The following is a 19,966-nucleotide window of genomic DNA, read 5'->3' as shown; positions in this document are numbered from 1 at the left end:
TCAGACCTTGGCTGCTGGCTGCTGGGACGGCTGCTTCTGCAGCAGGGTCAGGGTGTCCTGCTTCTCTGTGGAGCGCAGCTGCTGTGTCTTTGCCAGCTTGAGCTTGGTGGGGTTTTGGATCACTTGGACAATCTCTGCCTTCCATTGTTCTCCAGGTGATGTTTCAGGTTCTCGGCCCAGCGCTGTTTCTTCTCCTGGCAGTGCTTTTCCTTCTCCTCCTCCAGGTTAGGGGCAGAATCCTTGGCAAGCTTCCTTTCCTGCTGTTCCTTCATCTTCCACTGCCAGGACGTGTGCAGGGGCCTGTACTGAACCATCTGGGATAACTTTTTCTTGGAGTGGTCCTTCCACACCCACCCCAATTTGGGCCTCCCCTTCTGGATTACAGGAAACTCCTCCTCCTCCTCCTTCAACTTCTTGGATACTGGAGCCTGGGCTGAAGAATCTTTTCCCTTCTTTGCCCCATGGCCGCCCGTTACCTCTCTCCAGCCAGAGGCAGCTTGCTTGGCTCGTGCTGACCCCGGCAGGGAGCCAGGTGCCTTGGGTGTCAGCTCCTGTACTGGCCGTGAGAACTCTGAACGCGGCACGTGCTGACTGGGGTAAGGCCCTGGTGATCCTGGGCCCGGGTATAGCTGCTGATGCCACCCGCACCCCCTGAGGCAGCTCCTCTGGACTCTGGGCCTGCTCCGAGGCTAGTTCTCCCTGGCCCTGGGAACACTGTGGTGCCTCCTCACTTGGCTTTGGCTGACATTGTGGGGGTTCAGGACTAGACTCCGGCTCTTTGAGGTGACTCCAGGTGTAGATCTTGCTGATGCTGAGGGGACCCTGAGCTTGGCTCTGGCTGCCTTTTAGGGGGGACCCCAAACCTTTGCACACTGCTGCAGACTGGGTGATCCTGGGCTTGTCTCTGGCTGCCTTTGGGGGGACCTGAGGCCAGCTTGCTGCACACTTGGAGGAGACCCAGGCTTCCTTGTTTCTTCTGGGTTGGACTCGAGCTCCACAAGGGCCAATCTCGCCCATGAAACTGAGGTGATGCTCTCCGGCCATGAGATCCATGGCCAAGCCACAAAGTTTCCAAACCCCTGCACACATACACTGTCCCCCTCCCTCCCCCAACCCCAGAGAAAGACTTCTGATTCCTAGTTCCAAAAGGCTCTCAGGGACTGAGCCTGGTGGCTCACGCCTGTAACTCAGCACTTTGGGAACTCAAGGCACGTGGATTGCTTGAGGATAGGAGTTCGAGACCAACCTAAGCAACATAGGGAGACCCTGCCTTTGCAAAAAAACAAATCCCCACCCCTCAAAAAACAAAACAAAACAAGATAAGGAACCTCTCCCAGGGCCACTACCCACTTTCCTTCCTCCTCTGGCAGTTTATGGCAGTGCCAGTTTCCATGTGCCCCTGCCAGCCCTAGTGTTACCTATTTTTAAAACGTGTCCCTGTCTGAGAGGAAAGACATTATTCCATTGCTCTCATTTGCCCATTAGCCCTGCACACCCCCAGCCACCTCTGTGATTTGCCTGCTTGGGGACTGAATGTCATCAGCCTTAAGGTTCTCCTGTCACTGAGGCCAGCACGCACTGACCACAAGGAGGCACTGCTCCCCTGCCAACGTCCTCTGGTCGCACCTGCTCTAGGACACTCAGCTGCGTTTCTGAGCCAAGGCTGCAAAGTTCCACGCCGGCTTTACAATTAGTAAAGGGCATCAGTACCCTGAGGCGGGAACTCAGGTTTTTAAGGCGTTTTTGTCGCTTCCAGCTCGGTTTCACCTGTCACTTGGAGCCAGGGCGGGCAATCTGCAGCTTGCAGAGGGGACCACTGCGCCTCCTGCCTGAGGCGGGCTGGGGGGTCACGGTCCTCGCAGCGTTTAAGGTGAGTCTGGGACAGGACCCCACCACCCCCTCCAGATCTGTGGCATCCTCCAGGACCCCAGCACAGGACGCGCTTCAGGAGCCTCGGTACTTCAGGGCCTCCAGCGGGCGCAGTCGGGGTGCCCGCCCGGCTCCTTTATCAGAAAGGGCAGCCGCGGAGCCCCCGCGTCTGCGGGATGTGGAGCGGGGTGGGATGTGGAGCGGGGAGGCTCCTGGATCACGTCATCCCTTGCTCCTCACAGATACGCAAGGGAAAACGGAGGCTCCCAGGGCCCGGTTAACTCGCTCTATTGACAAAGAACCTCCTAGAGCAGAGTCCAGCCAGGCCCCTCTGAGCCCCGTTTGCCACCAGGCCTCAGACTTGGCCTATGGAGACTTGAACAAACACTAACAGTTACCAGCGTTGGGGGCCACGCCCCTCAGATAACTTGGGCGCCCCTTAAATTGTCTGCCTGAGAAAACTTGATGCTGGCCGGGCGCGGTGGCTCAAGCCTGTAATCCCAGCACTTTGGGAGGCCGAGAGGGGCGGATCACGAGGTCAGGAGATCAAGACCATCCTGGCTAACACGGTGAAATCCCGTCTCTACTAAAAAATACAAAAAACTAGCCGGGCGAGGTGGCGGGAGCCTGTAGTCCCAGCTACTCGGGAGGCTGAGTCAGGAGAATGGCGTAAACCCGGGAGGCGGAGCTTGCAGTGAGCTGAGATCCGGCCACTGCACTCCAGCCTGGGCCACAGAGCAAGACTCCGTCTCAAAAAAAAAAAAAAGAAAACTTGATGGTGCCAAAAAGATGTACTGTTTGTTCTGGCTGGCACCTGAGACAAGGTTTCTATCTCCCCTCCCTCTGGGAGGATGACAGTTTCCACATGGGGAGCATCACTGGGGCCAACAGTGCTCAAGCCAACCCTTTGCAATTTGTCACTTTCCTGACTCTACTGAGCGCCCCCCTAACCCCTTCCCTATTCCCTCATTCTCCCTTTGAAACTCAGAGTCACCTCTACAAATCCAAGTTCAGTCCAGCTCAGGCTGGACTCTTCCCTAGTGCAGCAGTGGGTACTGATGAAAATGTTCCCTTACCCCTGTAATTGGAGCCCAATTTTGTTTCTCTTTGACAGGGTCGCATAGTGAGTGGTAGAGTCAGGATCCAACCCACTTCTGCCTGAATAGCTCCCCTCTCCCTCTTTCAGACCAGCCTCCAGTTTCCCCTTGACCCCCTCTCTCTCCCTTCAACCTATAAATCTTAGTTGCCAACTAGAATGGCTGTACCAGGTACTTACAGCAACAACAACAACTTACTGGAAAGAAAATTATTTTTTTGTTGTACTTCGTGCTTTTTCTGCCATGTTTTACCCAAGATTTGTTTGCCCATCCTCTGATCCTCTATTAGGATATTAAAACAAAATAATATGCCTTTTTTGAGCAGTTTTAAGTTTATAGAAAAATTGAGCTGAAAGTACAGTTTCTACATACCCCTCCCCTCAGTTTTCTCTTTATGAACATCTTTCGTTAGTGTGGTACATATTCGAATTCCTGAGCCAGTATCAGTACATTATCATTCACCAAAGTCCTCCTTTATGTTAGGGTTTACTCCTTGGGCTGTAGATTTTATGGATTTTGACAGATGCATGATGACGTATATCCACCATTACAGAATCATACAGGATGTTTCACTGCCCTAAAAATTCCTTATGCTGCCTAGTTTTGCCTTTTCCAGGATGTCATGTTTGGAGTGATTCAAGTAATTCTCCTGCCTCAGCCTCCCAAGTAGCTAGGATTACAGGCACCCACCACCATGGTCAGCTAACTTTATATAAATATAAATATAAATATATATATATATATTTATATCATGTTTTTAGACAGAGTTTCACTTTTGTTGCCCAGTGGGAGTGCAAAGGCATGATCTCGGCTCACTGCAACCTCCGCCTTCCAGGTTCAAGTAATTGATTCTCCTTCCCTGGCCTCCTGAGTAGCTGGGATTACAGGTGCTTGCCACCACTCCCAGCTGATTTTTGTTTTTTTAGTAAAGATGGGGTTTCACACCATGTTTGCCAGTCTGGTCTTGAACTCGTGATCTCAGGTGATCCACCTGCCTTGGCCTCTCAACGTGCTGGGATTACAGGCATGAGCCACCACGCCCAGCCAACTTTTTGTATTTTTAGTAGAGACGGGGATTCACCATATTGCCCAGGCTGGTGTCGAACTTCTGACCTCAGGAGACCTGCCCACCTCAGCCTCCCAAAGTGTCAGCCACTTTGCCCAGTCCAGCAATTGACTCTGTTGCCCAGGCTGGAGTGCAGTGGCACAATCTCAGCTCACTGCAACCTCCGCCTCCCGGGTTCAAGCAATTCTCCTGCCTCATCCTCCTGAGTAGCTGGTGGCCTTGCGTCTCACTCGCCACTGTAAAATGCAATTTGGTCAGAAATATAAACTGCTCCTGACTGGTTCTATCTTTCCACATGTTCCATCTCTTTTCTTGGTCCTGTTTTTGTAGGTTTTTGTTTGTTTTACTATATATGGTCACTACCAATCTTTTCTTTTTGCAATTATAACAAACTTCTGTAGGTGGTAAAGTCTCCAGTAGGATGGGAGCTCAGTCTTTACTGAATAAGAAGAGGAAGGAAACATTATCCAGGTGTCGTGGTGCATGCCTGTAATCCGTAATCTTAGCTACTTGGGGTGGTGCCGAGATTGCACCACCACATTCCAGCCTGGATGACAGAGTGAGACTCCATCTCAGAAAAAAAATGTATTTATATACGTATGTGTATATATATACCTATATATATATATACATAAATCTTCATGATCTTGGATTTTGCAATGTGTTCTTAGACACCACATCCAAAGCAAGAGTGACACAAGAAAAAATAAGTTGGACTTCATCAAAATTAAAAACCTTTTTGCATTGAAGGGCATTATCAAGAAAGTTAAAAGACAAGTACTATGGTCTGAAGGGTTGTATTTCTCCAAAATTGTTGAAATCTTCACCCCCAATGTGATAGTATTCAGAGGTGGAGTTTTGGGAAGGTGATTACGTCATGATGGCTCTACGCTTATGAATGAGATTAGTTCCCTTATAGAAGAGGACCCAGAGAGCTTCCTTGCCCCTTCTGCTATGCAAGGTTACAATGAGAACACAGCCATCTGTGACGGAGCAGGTCCTCACCAGACACTGAATCTTCAAGTGCTTTGATCTTGGACTTCCCAACCTCTAGAACTGTGAGAAATAAATTCCTGTTGTTTATAAAGTGCCCAATCTATGGATTTTATTATAGCAATCCAGACAGACTAAAACAACTGCCTACAGCATGAGGAAAAATATTTGTCAAGTCATGTATCTGATGATAATCTAGTATCCAGAATATACAAAGAATACGTATGACTCAAAAACTGAAAGGCAAACAACCAAATTTAAAAACGGGCAAATAATTCCTATAGATATTAATATGTAGCATCACTAGTCATTACAGAAATACAAATCAAACAACAACAAGGTTACTATTTCACACCTACTAGGATACAATCAAAATGAATATAAAATAACAAGTGGTAAATATGCGGAGAAATTGAAATCCTTTTACATTGCTAGTGAGAATGCAAAATGGTTCGGATGCTTATTCTCTTCTTTCTTTTAAGGATGTGTTCTTTACCATTCTATTCAATGCCTTACATATCTGCATATTTTCTTGGGCTGCCTACATGATATACAAATATTTGGATACAGACAGAAATATAAATCACTCATCTAAAAGCTTTTCAACCTGACACATAAATTCAGTTTACTTGAAAATGGAATGTTAAAAGTGTTACTGAACAACTTTTACTATGGTTCATGTTTGTTAATATTTGCTAATATCCTAAAAACAAAAACAAAACTCCTCAAAATACTTCGGTTTTATGATGTAAACATCTGATGTCTAAATTAATCAATAAAATTTTGTGTTTTAAATAACTGTATTCTATTTTATTTTGGTGCTGTGAATTTCATAATAGATTAAATACTAGCTGATGCTCGTCAGAAGTAAACTAGTGAATTATCATCCCATTAAGATAAACTTTGTTTCTGCTAAGAAACATCTTAATTTAAATGTAGGAATTTACTAAATCAAGTACTAAGTTTTTATTTCTCTTACTAAATGGAGGATATATATAAAATTCAAATACATTCAATTACTCAATTTATTCTTTACTATCATGAGAATATAGACAGCATATTTTACACAGAGCATACAAAGCTTTATCTTCATTGAATTACAAGTAAAATATATGTATATATAATTTAGATATTAAATAACAGAATTTATTTATTTACCTGTGCGTGATGGAATGTGATTCCAGCAATCATTCCATGTACAATAACTGTTGAAAATGGGACATGGGCCAGGCACGGTGGGTCACGCCTGTAATCCCAGCACTTTGGGAGGCTGAGGAGGGTGGATCATGAGGTCAGGAGTTCGAGACCAGGCTGGCCAAGATGATGAAACCCTGTCTTTACTAAAAATACAAAAATTAGCTGGACATGGTGGTGGATGCCTGTAATCCCAGCTACTTGGGAGGCTGAGGCAGGAGAATTGCTTCAACCCAGGAGGCAGAGGTTGCAGTGAGCCGAGGGCTACTGCACTCTAGCCTGGGTGACAGAGCGACACTCCATCTCAGAAAAAAGAAAAGAAAAATGGGACATGAAGTAAACTGATATGATTAAAAGAAACTACATCAAGTGAATTCACTATAATGTCTCCAAGCAAGGCAAGATCACCCTCTTGAGATAAGGAATGAGAGGCTACTTATTTTGACCAAGTTAGCTCCACGATTTGGGGAACCAAGGGCTACATGGATACTCGTTTTGTTCCCCCACCCATCCCTGCCACTACCAAAAAAATACTTGAGAACCCATTATTTCCCAATTCAAGCTTCTACTTTCATATAAAAGAAAAGTTGATACTCCAAAATCAACTTAAATTTTAATTAACCAAATACAATCTTCCTAAAGAGAAACACTTCACAAGAGTTAAGCCAAGAGAAAGATAGGGAATAGGAAACAACAAAGAACATCAATAAACCAAAATTAAATGTTTGGAAAGATAACAAAATTGGCAAATGTTTACTTAGGCTAAGCAAGAAAAAAAAGAGAAGGGAATCAAATTACTAAAATCAGCAATAAAAGAGAACGCATCACTGCCGGTATCACAAAATAAAAATGATTAAAAGAGAATGCAATGAAAATCTTATGCCAAAAAAATTAAGATAGCCTAGATAGAATGGATGAAGTCCTAGAAAGACACAAACTAAAACAGAGTAAAGGAGAAATATAAAATATAAATAGATCTATAGAAGGTTAAAAGATCAGATTGTAATTTTAAAAACTTTTAATAAAAATCCCATATCAGGCAGCTTCCCAGGTGAAGTGTATCAAACACTCTGAGAAATTAATATCAATTGTTCACTAACTGTTGCAGAAAATAAAAGGGTAGAGAACACTTCCCAATTCATTTTATAAAGCCAGGATTACTCTGACACCAAAACAATATCACAAAACAACATAGACGAGTATCTTTCATTATTTTATAAAATGAAATATACTCAACAAAACACCGCCAAATGAAATCCAGTAACACATATAATAGATTATGCACTATGTGCAAATGTGCTTTACCCCAGGAATGCACCATTGATTTAATATTTGAAAAATCAATGGGTACAAACACCACATTAATAGAATAAAAGACAAAACTTTATGAGCATCTCAACAGAAATAAAGCATTTGAGAAAATCCGTATTTTTGCAAACCTTCTCTCCCTCCTGCTCACCTCCGTTCCTCTCTCATCATCCTCATTTCCATCCACCCAAAAACATTTCCCCACTGTCTTTCTGCAAAACCTTCTCTTCCCCTGTTTTTCCCCTCCATCTACCCACCCCCCAATTTTTTTCCCACCATTTTTCCTCACCGTCTTTTTGCAATGTCTTCTGCTCGCCATCCTCTTTTCCCTTCGGCACTAACCACTTTCTGTACTCCTCCATCTATCCCCAAACTATTTTCCCCTTCCTACCGCTCCAGTCACACTGCAGTCTCTGTCGCCACCAGCTGCAGCTAGGCAAGCGGTGGTGCCAAAAGCTACAAGCCTCGAGCGTGTGGCGGTGGTTAGCCCTGGTCCTGGTCCTCTAAATTGGGCATGGAGAAGCTCACGGAACAGACACAGAAGAGCCGGCGATAACCTGACTCCCCTTCAGCACCATTTATATACTGAGGTTATGCACATGAGGTTCCTGGACTACATGTTCTGATTGGATATGAGAAAAACTGGAGGCCTACTCTGATTGGACTTTATTATCATGTTCTGATTGGATGAAAGCATGTCTTAGAACAACCAATCAGAGTATGAAAATAAAGTCCAATCAGAGAAGGCCTAGAGGTTTTCAGTCATCCAATCAGAACATGTAGTCTAGAAACCATGGGCATAATCCCATGTGCATGCTGGGAAGGCCTCACTTGGATTTAGGCTCTTTTGTATCAGCCTGCCTAGGTAGTCTGTTTCCGGCTTTGAGGACCAGGAGAGGGAGGAGCTCAGGCACCTGCTGCATGCTGGAGGCTGGAGCTTTGCGGCACCGTGGCTTGTCTCACTGCAGTTGGTGGTGGCGAGGGAGAATGCAGCATGCGGGAGCATATAAGGGCAGCCAGAGAGGTAGGAGGGTCGCCAGAGGAGTAATAGGGTGGTAGAAGGATGGCTGGAGCAGTAGAGAGGTGGCCAGCAGGAAAGCTGCTCCTGACCAGCTAGAGGACGAGAAGTGAGGGCCACCTGTGCATGCTAGAGGCTGGAGTCACCAACCACTGAGGCACGTCTGACTGTCGGTGGTGGTGGCAATGGAGACTGCAGCTCAGTTTAGAGTGGAAGGGAGATGGCAGGGTAGGGGTAGATGCGCTGTCTGCGGCTGCACTGCTCACCTTGTGGAGGCGGGTTTGGTGTGCTGTTGGGTCTGCACTGACTGCTGCGGGAGGCTGGCGGTGCTGTCCAGCTTTGCATTGCTGGCAGTGGCGTGGGGGTTGGCTGCACTATTGGGGCCTACGCTGCCCAAGGTTGGGGGGGGGTTGGAGGTAGGTTGTGTGCGCTATTGTGCACTGCTGGTGGCGCCCAGGGTGGGTTAGGGGAGCTATCAGCTGCTGCAATGCCCAAGGCAGAGGGTCGGTTGGGTGAGCTATCTGGGGCTGCAATGCCAGCCAACAGTCGGGGGCGGTTTAGGGGAGCAGTCGGGTGCTGCACTGCTGGGAGAGGAGGGGGAAGGTGGCGGGCGGTTGGTTGGGTGCTCTATCCCGGGAGTTCAGTCCCCACAATGGGGGCAGGTTGGGGGCGCTATCCGTGGCTGTGCTGCCTGGGGGTGGGGGAAGCGGGGGCCGGGGCAAGAGCGGGTTGGGGGCGCCATTGGGTGCTGCAGTGCCCGTGGCGGGGACGGGTTGTGGACACTATCAGGTGCTACACTGCAAGTGGTAGTGGGGTGGTTTGGTGGCGCTGCCAGGGTTACACTGCCCACGCCTGGCTCTGGGTGTGTTGTGGGTGCAGTCCGAGGGCTACATTGCTGGCACTAGGGGCCAGGTTGGGGCACTATTGGACGGGGGAGGGGGGCTGCACTGCTGCCACTGGCAGCAGGTTGTGGAGGTGGCCACTATAGCGGTGGCCTCCAAGGAAGGGGCCCTTCTACTCTTCCCAGTGTCAAGGCTCTGGAGGGTGAGCAGCTCCTGCTCATGTTGGAGCGCTATAGGCAAACAGTTTTTGTGGCAATTCTCTGAGCATTGCAGGGCCCTCACACCCACTGGTTCTCCGGCCCTTGCCCTCTTGCTCCATATTGCGGAGGCCATCCAGAACCCCCGAGGATGGGGTAGTGGGCACCGCAGGGACTCAGGGCCTCCTGGTGGAGGAGTCAGGAATGGGAACTGGTACTTGGGTGGGGAGGACTGACTAGGTCCGAGTTTCTGCTGTTCTTGCTCCCCAAGGAGCGCCAGGCACCTGTGATGTCTCCAGTCCCCACCCCAGGTCAGGAGGCCAGCTTGGGTCAGGAGGAGAAGGTTGGACTTCGGAGGGTGAATGTGAGTATGTTCTCTGAAACCAGCCCCTGCTACCCAGTGGCCAGCATGACAAGGTGAGGCTCTAACGCTGCCACTTTCTGCATCCTGTTTTAGGGTTTAGGTTTTACGGTTTTCTTGCTTTGCCCGTCCGGGCGCTCCGAGCCAGGCTGGAGGAAGAGGTGAAGTAGTCATCTATGGTGAGCTGGAGGTTGGAGTTTGCAGATGGCACAGCTCTGTGGCTCGCCTCCTGCGGTTGTGGTAGTGATGTGGCAATGGAGACTGCAGCTCAACAGGAGTGGTAGGAGGGCGCCTGTGTTGGCCAGGTGGTAGGAGCCTTGTAGGGTGGGCGGGTGGATGGAAGGTGACAGCAGCAGCAGCGCTGGTTATGTTGGTGTCCGTGCTAATGGTGGCAGCAGCAGCAAGTCTGGGGCCCGGGAAGGGGGAGTAGGAGCGCTTTGGGGCCTAGCCCGGCGTGGCATGGGTAAGAAGCTGCCAGTTCTGTACCACAGCCCTCGGTGATAGGTGGAGGAGTAGCCAGAGCAAGGAAGAGTCCTCCCTTTTCTCCTGCAGTCTCTGGAGGGTGCCCTCCTCCTGCTGGTGCCTGAGCCAGGTATGAGTGGCAGCGTTGCCTCATTCTTAACAAAATTTAGGGGGTGACTATTTGTGTATCTTTTTGCTGGTTTTTTGTTCTGATAGTCTTGGATTTTTTAAATTTCATGAATCGGGGAGGGGAAAAAAGGTAGCATTACAGGCCTTCTAATTCTTGCACCAGTTCTTTTTCCTTTTTTGCAGTCTAATCTTATCATCATCATCATCGTGTTCCTCTTCATTTTCTTATGCTGCTGCTTCTATTTCTTGTTTTTATGCTTGTTTCTCATCCTCCTCCTCTTGTTTCCTTTATCCTAAGCAATGGCCTTAACAAACCAAAACTGAGTTAAAAACTACTTGTCACTGTGTTGTATTTTTAAAATAATCAGTCCCTTACTTTGGAGCCGGTAGAGAGAGAGATTGAGAGGGTGCAAGTCACCTCCGGGAGGCTGGGATTTGTTTTTACTGGGAAGAAAATATGTTCTTTGTTATCACAAGCCTGTGTGACACCAGCAGCTCCTCCTTGGCCCACTCTCACAAACCAGCACCCAGACTGGTGAGTCCAAACACAGATGCACACACACACATTACCGTCATGTGCACACATGTTCTCTCCTGTGCACACATAGATTCTAACATGCTTATATACTCAAGCTACACATTCACATGTGTACACACATAAGTACATTAACACATGCACACTTGAGTGTGCATGCACACACATGTACATGCACATCCATACAGGCACACACACACTCACATACACACATTAACATTTACTGTTTAACATTTTCTGTTTGCCCCTGGTGAAACTGAGGGCCAGATATTGCCCAACCATTGTGATGTCGTCAGTAGGCAAACTGGGGGGAGTTTGGTCACAGCCATGGTGCCAAGTTTTGAACTTAGCCTCTGAGGTGATCCTGGATCCATGGACCTTCCCAGTGTCCCTCTGCTGCCTCCACATACCCCATCCTTAACACCAGCCCACCGCGGAGGGTAGGGGGCTGTGTGCAAGTAGACATTATTGTAGATGCCTCTGTAATGAGGACATGCAGGAGGAATAAAGAATTTCTGTGTTAAACAGCCTTCCTCTGCCCTTTAGCAAAAATTCCAAGGAGAAGAGAGTGATGACAGGAGACAGAAATATGAGTGAGAAACAGAAAGAATGGACAAGATGATTAGAGGGCTGAACAAAGGAAAGAGCAAGCTAAGATGAGAAAAAGCGGCCGGGCGAGGTGGCTCAAGCCTGTAATCCCAGCACTTTGGGAGGCCGAGACGGGCGGATCACGAGGTCAGGAGATCGAGACCATCCTGGCTAACACGGTGAAACCCCGTCTCTACTAAAAAAATACAAAAATCTAGCCGGGCGAGGTGGCGGGCGCCTGTAGTCCCAGCTACTCCGGAGGCTGAGGCAGGAGAATGGCGTGAACCCGGGAGGCGGAGCTTGCAGTGAGCTGAGATCCAGCCACTGCACTCCAGCCTGGGCGACAGAGCGAGACCCCATCTCAAAAAAAAAAGATGAGAAAAAGCACTGCAGAAAGAAAACATTCTGAAGGAGAGAGAAGGAGGGGCAGATGGAGGAACAAGGAGCCGGTGGAGAGAGATTGAGAAGGTGTGAGTCACTGCTGGAAGGCTGGGATTTGTTTTTGCTGGGAAGAAAAAATGTTCTTTGTTATCACAAGCCTTGTATGACACCAGCAGCTCCTCCTCACCCCACTCTCACAAACCAGCACCCAAACTGGTGAGTGCAAACACACATGCACACACTTACACAAATACACAGTGTACACTTAATGTGCACACACAGATACTAACATGCTCACATACTCAAGATACACATTCACATACATACATACACATGTAATCACATGCACACTCTTGTGCACACGCACACTCACATGGACATGCACACCTATACAAGCACACTCACATGTACATGCACACCCATACAGGTGCACACCCATACAGGCGCACACACACTCACACACATTAGCATTTCCTGTTTAACGTTTTCTGTTTGTGCCTGGTGAAATTGAGTGCCAGGAAATACTGGCCAACCCTTGTGATGTCATCAGTAGGCATACTGGGAGGAGTTGGGTTATGGTCATGGTGTCAAGTTTTGAAGAGGTTTATCCTCGTGTAGGTTTCTTAGCATGAACTAGGTCTTCCCTGAGAGTGGCATCTGGCCCCAGCTCCATGCAGTCCTCACCAAGTCCCATTGCCTGTGCATCCTGTGCTTCATCTTCCAAGGCTGGCTTCAGCAGCGGCCTGTGAAGTTGGCTGCAGAACCATCAAAATGTGGAAATAGAGATCAGAACTTTACACAACTGTATTTTATCTCACTTTTTTAAATTACCCATTTTTTGTATCTGTTTAATAATGTTTATATTGGTGGAGTTGAGTATTTAAATGATCATTAAATAAAAATGCAATATGGCTGCACGCTCAGAAAGATTGTGCTTTTAGCTATGTTACCAGGGAAGCTTGATGGTCACTTTTCTCTGTGTCTTTTCTTGGACAATCTTTTGGACCCTTCTCCAGTCAAGTGTGATTATTTAATAGTTCTTATCTCTCTTCCTTCTAACCCCATGCTTAAAAATCTTCAGTAGCTTCCTGTGTTTTTAATACAGTCATGAATATGAGTGTCTTGTCTTTTTTTTTCTTTTTTTCCTTTTTTTTAGACAGAGTCTCACTCTGTCGCCCAGGCTGGAGTGCAGTGGTACAGTCTCGGCTCACTGCAAGCTCTGCCTCCCAGGTTCATGCCATTCTCCTGCTTCAGTCTGCCGTAGCTGGACTACAGGCGCCCGCCACCACGCCCAGCTAATTTTTTTGTATTTTCAATAGAGACGGAGTTTCACTGTGTTAGCCAGGATGGTCTCAATCTCCTGACCTTGTGATCCACCCACCTGGGCCTCCCAAAGTGCTGGGATTACAGGTGTGAGCCACCGCGTCCCGCTGAGTGTCTTTTCTTAAAATACGTAAGATTTGTCTTGCATCTTTTCAGCTTACCTCTTTCTACATCATGACTAGCACCCTGGCCTTTGATTTTTGGGATGAGGCTTCATCCTGCAATCTGTTTTCCCCTTGCTTGGTAAAGCTTCTTCTTTGTCCTCATTGCCCATCTGTTCAACCTCGACTCACTTCCTGGTACTCTTATTAAGTAATATATTCTCTGGTAGTTCTTTCCTGATCCTGTAGGCTTGCTAACTAGTCCCATAGCATCTTGCATTTTTGGTGACTACAAGAGAGCAGGGAACGTGTCTGGGTTCTCCAGATCCAGTGGTGTGCTGGTAAATGCTTAACAACTGACTGAAAAACACAGAACTTGGCTTATAGTATTTGCACATTTCTGTGTTGTAAGTAGGAATATCATGGCCAGATTCAAGCTACCAAGCTGATGTTGCTGAATGATGAGTTGGGATGAGATGCGTGCTGGCACACCATCATAGGATAATTCTACCATACAGATTGAGTAGATGCACCATGAACGTAGACAATAAAATATACTGAAAGAATTAGAATATGAGGAATCTTAAATATTATAGTTTCAATATAATTTAGTTGGAAGTTCATAGAATGCATTTTAATAATAATGACTTTAAGAATAAACTCTCAGAAATTCCTGAAAATGTAATAACCTGTTCTCATGCAATGGTTTGAGCCAGGACTAGAAATCCCTTGTGTCAAGCACAGACAGGTCACATTTTTTTCATTGATGGCAGACACTGGAATAAGCCAATGTGTATGTGTGCTGCCATTTCTTGGAATTTACTGTGCCCTTGATTTATCAACTTACTCTCATAGAACTGGGATGTTTTGCATTATACTAGCTTTTATATGAGAATGTGTATACCAAAGAGAAATATACACAAGTGCGACTACTCAAGGCCACTCCAGTAGTGCAACTGATTTACTAAGGCATTAACATTGATCTAAAGAAGTTTAATGACAAGTTATTGGCTCAGATAAATGATAAGACATTAATCTTGCTTTGTTGGGTAGGCAAAGTGGAAGGAACAATGGTGAATGTTTTATTGCTCGGAATCCCCATTTTGCTTTTCATCTCATTTACCAATCATTAAGAGGTGAATTATCAGAAACACACTTTACTAGTATTTGCCTGCAGCTAGTTAATTGGCAGTTTTGACTGAATTGCTTAGTTCAACCCAAGTTCCTAAAGGGAGTAAACATTTGACTGAGAAGATTTTTTTAGAAGAAAATACAGACTATTTCACAAGATTATAATGACATGTTGTGTGGAAATGTAGATTAGGGGTACTCAACACATTTCTGTTAATCCAAGTAAATGTTCCTAACATGGATATAAGAGTAAATGCCAGCAAGGTTAACAAAAGTTTATGCAAAATTTAGACATTTTAATAGCCATGTCATAGGGGATTTCAAATATTATTTTCTAAAGATTAACTGTTAACATTTAGGTCCTATAAAGAAAAAGTTTTCAAATGCCCTAGAATATAGTATTTTTTTTTGTTGTCATTGTTTCTAGATGAAATAGACATTCTAAACTTTATTTCTAAAAATCGAAAGCTATTAGAGCCAGAAAGGTTTTTCAGAGTGAATCTAAGCCCTCTTTGTTATGGATGAGGAAACTGGAGCCACATGTGAATATGGACAGCCCTGCTCTGTTTGAATGTGAGTATTGGAATGTGTGATTTACCATTTGAATGACGACCTGAGCAGGTAAGAGCTTGTCGTTGTTCCAGATGGTGCTCAGGCCTACACTGGACTCTATGCCGCCCCGTCATCCTGGGTGACTCTCTCCTTTGTTATGTTTGCAGCGAAAGCTAAGGAGGCATATTAGAAATCCATAGTAATGTAGATAAATTTTGTAAAATCAAATACGATGGGTCACCATTCCTACTTCATTCAGAGCAAAAGAAGGGATTTTTTTTCTATTTTTTCGCATCTTGCTTGCCATTGTGAAAGTGGCATTCAGCTTTGAATCGTTTGCAGTGACGTGATTTTCAATATTGTTGTCTGTGACTTTTTTTTTTTTTTTTGAGACGGAGTCTCGCTCTGTCGCCCGGGCTGGAGTGCAGTGGCCGGATCTCAGCTCACTGCAAGCTCCGCCTCCCGGGTTTACGCCATTCTCCTGCCTCAGCTTCCGGAGTAGCTGGGACTACAGGCACCCGCCACCTCGCCTGGCTAGATTTTTGTATTTTTTTAGTAGAGACGGGGTTTCACCGTGTTAGCCAGGATGGTCTCGATCTCCTGACCTCGTGATCCGCCCGTCTTGGCCTCCCAAAGTGCTGGGATTACAGGCTTAAGCCACCGCGCCCGGCCGTCTGTGACATTTTGACAGTTAAAATGCCTACTGGAAATGCTGCAATGCTTTTTCTTCTTTTCATTCCCGCTGTCGTAGATAGGACTGTCCTGTCAGTGGGCCTCTGTGTGTGTTGGCTAGGAAGCCACAAACGGGTTGCATTCTTTTTGCTTTGTTGTCAGACTGGCAGAGTTATTGATAAAAGTTTTCATCTTTAGAGTTGTAAATGTGCTACTTAAATATTAGAGCTATTTTATCAGTATTGAAGTGTTTCATTTGCCTAATAAAAAAGCAGCCAAGCATTTGTCTGATTTTCCGTAAAGATTCTGTAAAGAATTCCATAAAGATTTTTATCTTCAAGCCACAAACTTCTGCCTGCAAAAACATGAACCCAGTGAGAAGAAATGAGCAGAAAATTAATGTAAAAGTTAAACTGAAGCCAGTGATACTGCATTGTCAAATCTATTTGTCTGAGGACAATTAGCTGTGATTGAAGATCAGACAAGAGAAGTCACCCCCTGAGCTATACTTGATTCGAGTTACCACAAGGGGTGACTGCGCTAGGCCAGGAGAGTAGAGAGTAGGTTAGCGTCTCACTTCCCCCTGGGTCTGGAGCACCCTGTAAACTTTTGAGCTGCTGTGCCTTTTACAACAATAATAGTCAACCTTGTCCTCAGGCTGCAGTCTAGAAATGTGTAGAATCCCTGCATTGGTTGAGGCATCTTTGGATCCAGAGACTTGGCTGGGATCTTGAGGCCCTGTTGCTTGCTAGAGTCTGAGTAGCATCTGGGTAGGAACCCGAGAGGACTCCCTGGCCTCTGCTGGACAATCTGTGATAAGAGATGGAGGATGGAGAAGGCTGAGCCTTGTTGTGTCCTTCAAAGATCCTGAGAGCCAGAGCCACAGGTAGGTCAGCTCAGTGGGAAGGAGAAGGGATTCTGGAAGCCAGTCCTTCACGGGATGGTCTCCAATAACAGAAATATTCATGTAAGCCACTAAATGAACTGTGAGAAAACTCTCTTTGAAAACTCCTAAAAGGGTTCATGTCTTTTTTTTTTTTTTTTAAATCAGAGAAAGGGTCTTGCTGTGTGGCAGAAGCTAGTTTCAAAATCTTGTTCTCAAGCAGTCCTCTGGCCCTCAGCCTCCCAGGGTTGGGATTATAGGCATGAGCCACCATGTGTGACACCTAAGAACTTAGGTTTGTGGAAATTCTTCTCAGCTCTGTCTGCAGAAATCAAGTTGTAATTTTGGCCGTGGTTTGAGATTTTAAATCTGTTTCTGACTATTTGCCGGGTTTTGCATGGAAATTTAGAAGACTCAGGTCATGGAATATTAACAAAGTGCACTTTAAACAGATCCCCAGGAGTAACTACTTTTTAATTTTTATTTTTATTTCAATAGTTTTTGGGTACAGGTGGTTTTCGGTTTCACGGATGTGTTCTGAGATTCTAGTGGGTCCATCACCTGAGCAGTGTACACTGTATCTAATATGCAGTCTTTTATCGCTTATCCCCCTCCCATCCTTTCCTCTCCAAGTCCTCAACGTCAATTATATCATTCTTAGGACTGTTTATCCGTGTAGCTTAGCTCTCACTTTTAAGTAAGATACTTGGTTTTTCATTCCCAAATTACTTCATGCAGAATAATGGCCTCCAGCTCCCTCCAAGTCGCTGTGAAAGGTATTATTTTGTTTTTGTGGCTGAGTGGTATTCCATGGTGTATGTATACCACATTTTCTTTGTCTACTTGTTGGTCGACAGGCACTTAAGTTGGTTCCACATCTTTGCAATTGCGAATTGTGCAAACATGCATGTGCATGGGCCTTGTTCACATGATACTTCTGTTCCTTTGTGTAGATACCCAGTAGTGGGGTTGCTGGATTGAATGATAGTTCTACTTACATTTCTTTAAGCAATCTCCACACTGTTTTCCATAGTGGTTATACTCATTTACATTCCCCACTAGAAGAGTAAAAGTGTTCCCTTTTCACCACATTCTTGCTAACATCTACTGTTTTTTGATTTTTTAATTACGGCCATTCTTGCAAGAATAAGGTGGTATCTCACTGTGGTTTTGGTTTGTCTTTGATGATTAGTGATGCTGAGCATTTTTTCATGTGTGTCTGCTTGTGTATCTTCTTTTGAGAAGTGTCCATTTATATCTTTTGTCCACTTTTTAATAGGGTTATTTATGTTTTGCGCATTGATTTGAGTTCTTTATAGTTGGTAGATACTAGACCTTTGTCAGATGCATAGTTTGAGAATATTTTCTCTCATTTCATAGGTTGTATGTTTACTCTGTTAATAGTGTCTTTTGCTATGAAGAAGCTCTTTTCATTTAATTAGGTCCCACTTGCCAACTTTTGTTGGTGTTGCAGTTGCTTTTGAGGACCTAGTCACAGGTTCTTTCCCGAGGCTGATGTCCCGAATGGTATTTCCTAGGTTTTCTTCTAAAGTTCTTACGGTGTGAGGCTGACCCTGAAATCTCTGATCCAGTGACGAGACCCATGATCTTCAAGAGACTCATCTCACAGCAACAATGTCCACGGGAGACTCATCTCACAGCAGCAGCATCCACGGGCTCAAAGGAAAGGGAGACTCATCTCACAGCAGCAGTGTCCATGGGCTCAGAGTAAAGGGATGGAGGAATATCTACCATGCCAGAGACTCATCTCACAGCAGCAGCATCCATGGGCTCAAAGGAAAGGGAGACTCATCTCATAGCAACAATGTCCACGGGCTCAAAGGAAAGGGAGACTCATCTCACAGCAGCAGCATCCATGGGCTCAAAGGAAAGGGATGGAGGAATATCTACCGTGCAAGAGTCACGGTTCTTTTTTTTTTTTTTTCGGGGGGTGGGGATGGGCTCTGTCACTGAGGCTGGAGTGCAGTGCTGTGATTATGGCTCGCTGCACTCAACCTCCCAAGTGATCCTCCCACCTCAGCCTCCTGAGTAGCTGGGACTACAGGCATGCACCACCACACCTGGCTCATTTTTGTATTTTGTGGTAGAGATGGGGTTTTGCCATGTTGCCCAGGCTGATCTCCAACTCCTGTGCTCAAACAATCCACTTGCTTCAGCCTTCCAAAGTGCTGGGATTACAAGCCTGAGCCACCACGTCCAGCCCAGGTATTGCTATTCTTAGATTTAAAAACCTTTAAACCAATAAAAAGTAGGACAATAAAGGCCATTACATAACGATAAAGGGTACAATCCAACAAGACCTAACTATCTTAAATATATATTCACCCGATGTTGGAACAACTGATTGATAACACAAGTTCTTCTTGGCCTACAACGTGTCTTAGACAACCACACAGTGATAGTAGGAGACCTCAATTCCCCACTGACAGCAGTAGACAGATCATTAACACAGAAATGAACAAGGAAACTGGACTTAAACTCAACATTTGACCAGTTAAACCTAATAGTTTTCTACAGAACACTCCACTCAACAACCACAGAATATACATTTTTCTCATCTGCACAGGTGAGACTCGCTAAGATCAATCACATGCTCAGTCATGAAGCAAGTCTCAATAAATTTAAAAAAAACCTGGAAGGGCCCAGTGGCTCACACCTGTAATCCCAACACTTTGGGAGGCCGAGGTGGGTGGATCATGAGGTCAGGAGTTTGAGAACCAGCCTGGCCAACATGGCGAAATCCCGTCTCTACTAAAAATACAAAAAATTAGCCAGGCATGCTGGCAGGTGCCTGTAATCCAGGCTACTTGGGAGGCTGAGGCAGGAGAATCGCTTGAACCCAGGAGGTGGAGGTTGCAGTGAGCTGAGATTGTGCCATTGTACTACAGCCTGGGAGACAAGAGCAAGACTCCATCTCAAAAAAAAAAAAAAAAGATGGCAGAAATTTAAAAAATCTTTTAAATTCATGAAAATAGGGACATAGCTTACCAAAGATTTCTGGGATCCAGCTAAAACAGTGTCAAGAAAGTGTAAGTCGCTGAACACATTCATCAAAAAGAAAGATCTCAAGTTAACAATTACTTTGCTACATAATGGAACTAGAAAACCAATGAAACTCAAAGCTTGCAGAAGCAAATAAATTGGAGAAGAACTTAATGAAATTGAGATGCAAAAATCTATACAAAAGATTAATAAAATTAAGAGTAGCTTCTGTGAAATAGTTAAGATTCATAGACTGCTAGC

General features: G+C 45.6%; 1 pseudogene; it reads right to left on the bottom strand.

Moving 5' to 3' along the window:
- On the bottom strand, positions 1-1,704 carry LOC117066085 (annotated as a pseudogene).
- Positions 1,705-19,966: the final 18,262 nt, after the last annotated feature.

This window comes from Trachypithecus francoisi, unplaced genomic scaffold (assembly GCF_009764315.1).
Source record: "Trachypithecus francoisi isolate TF-2019V2 unplaced genomic scaffold, Tfra_2.0 Lachesis_group2, whole genome shotgun sequence".
Lineage (NCBI taxonomy): Eukaryota > Metazoa > Chordata > Mammalia > Primates > Cercopithecidae > Trachypithecus > Trachypithecus francoisi.
The sequence above is the reverse complement of the archived record's forward strand: the minus strand, read 5'-3'. Positions and strand labels throughout refer to the sequence as shown.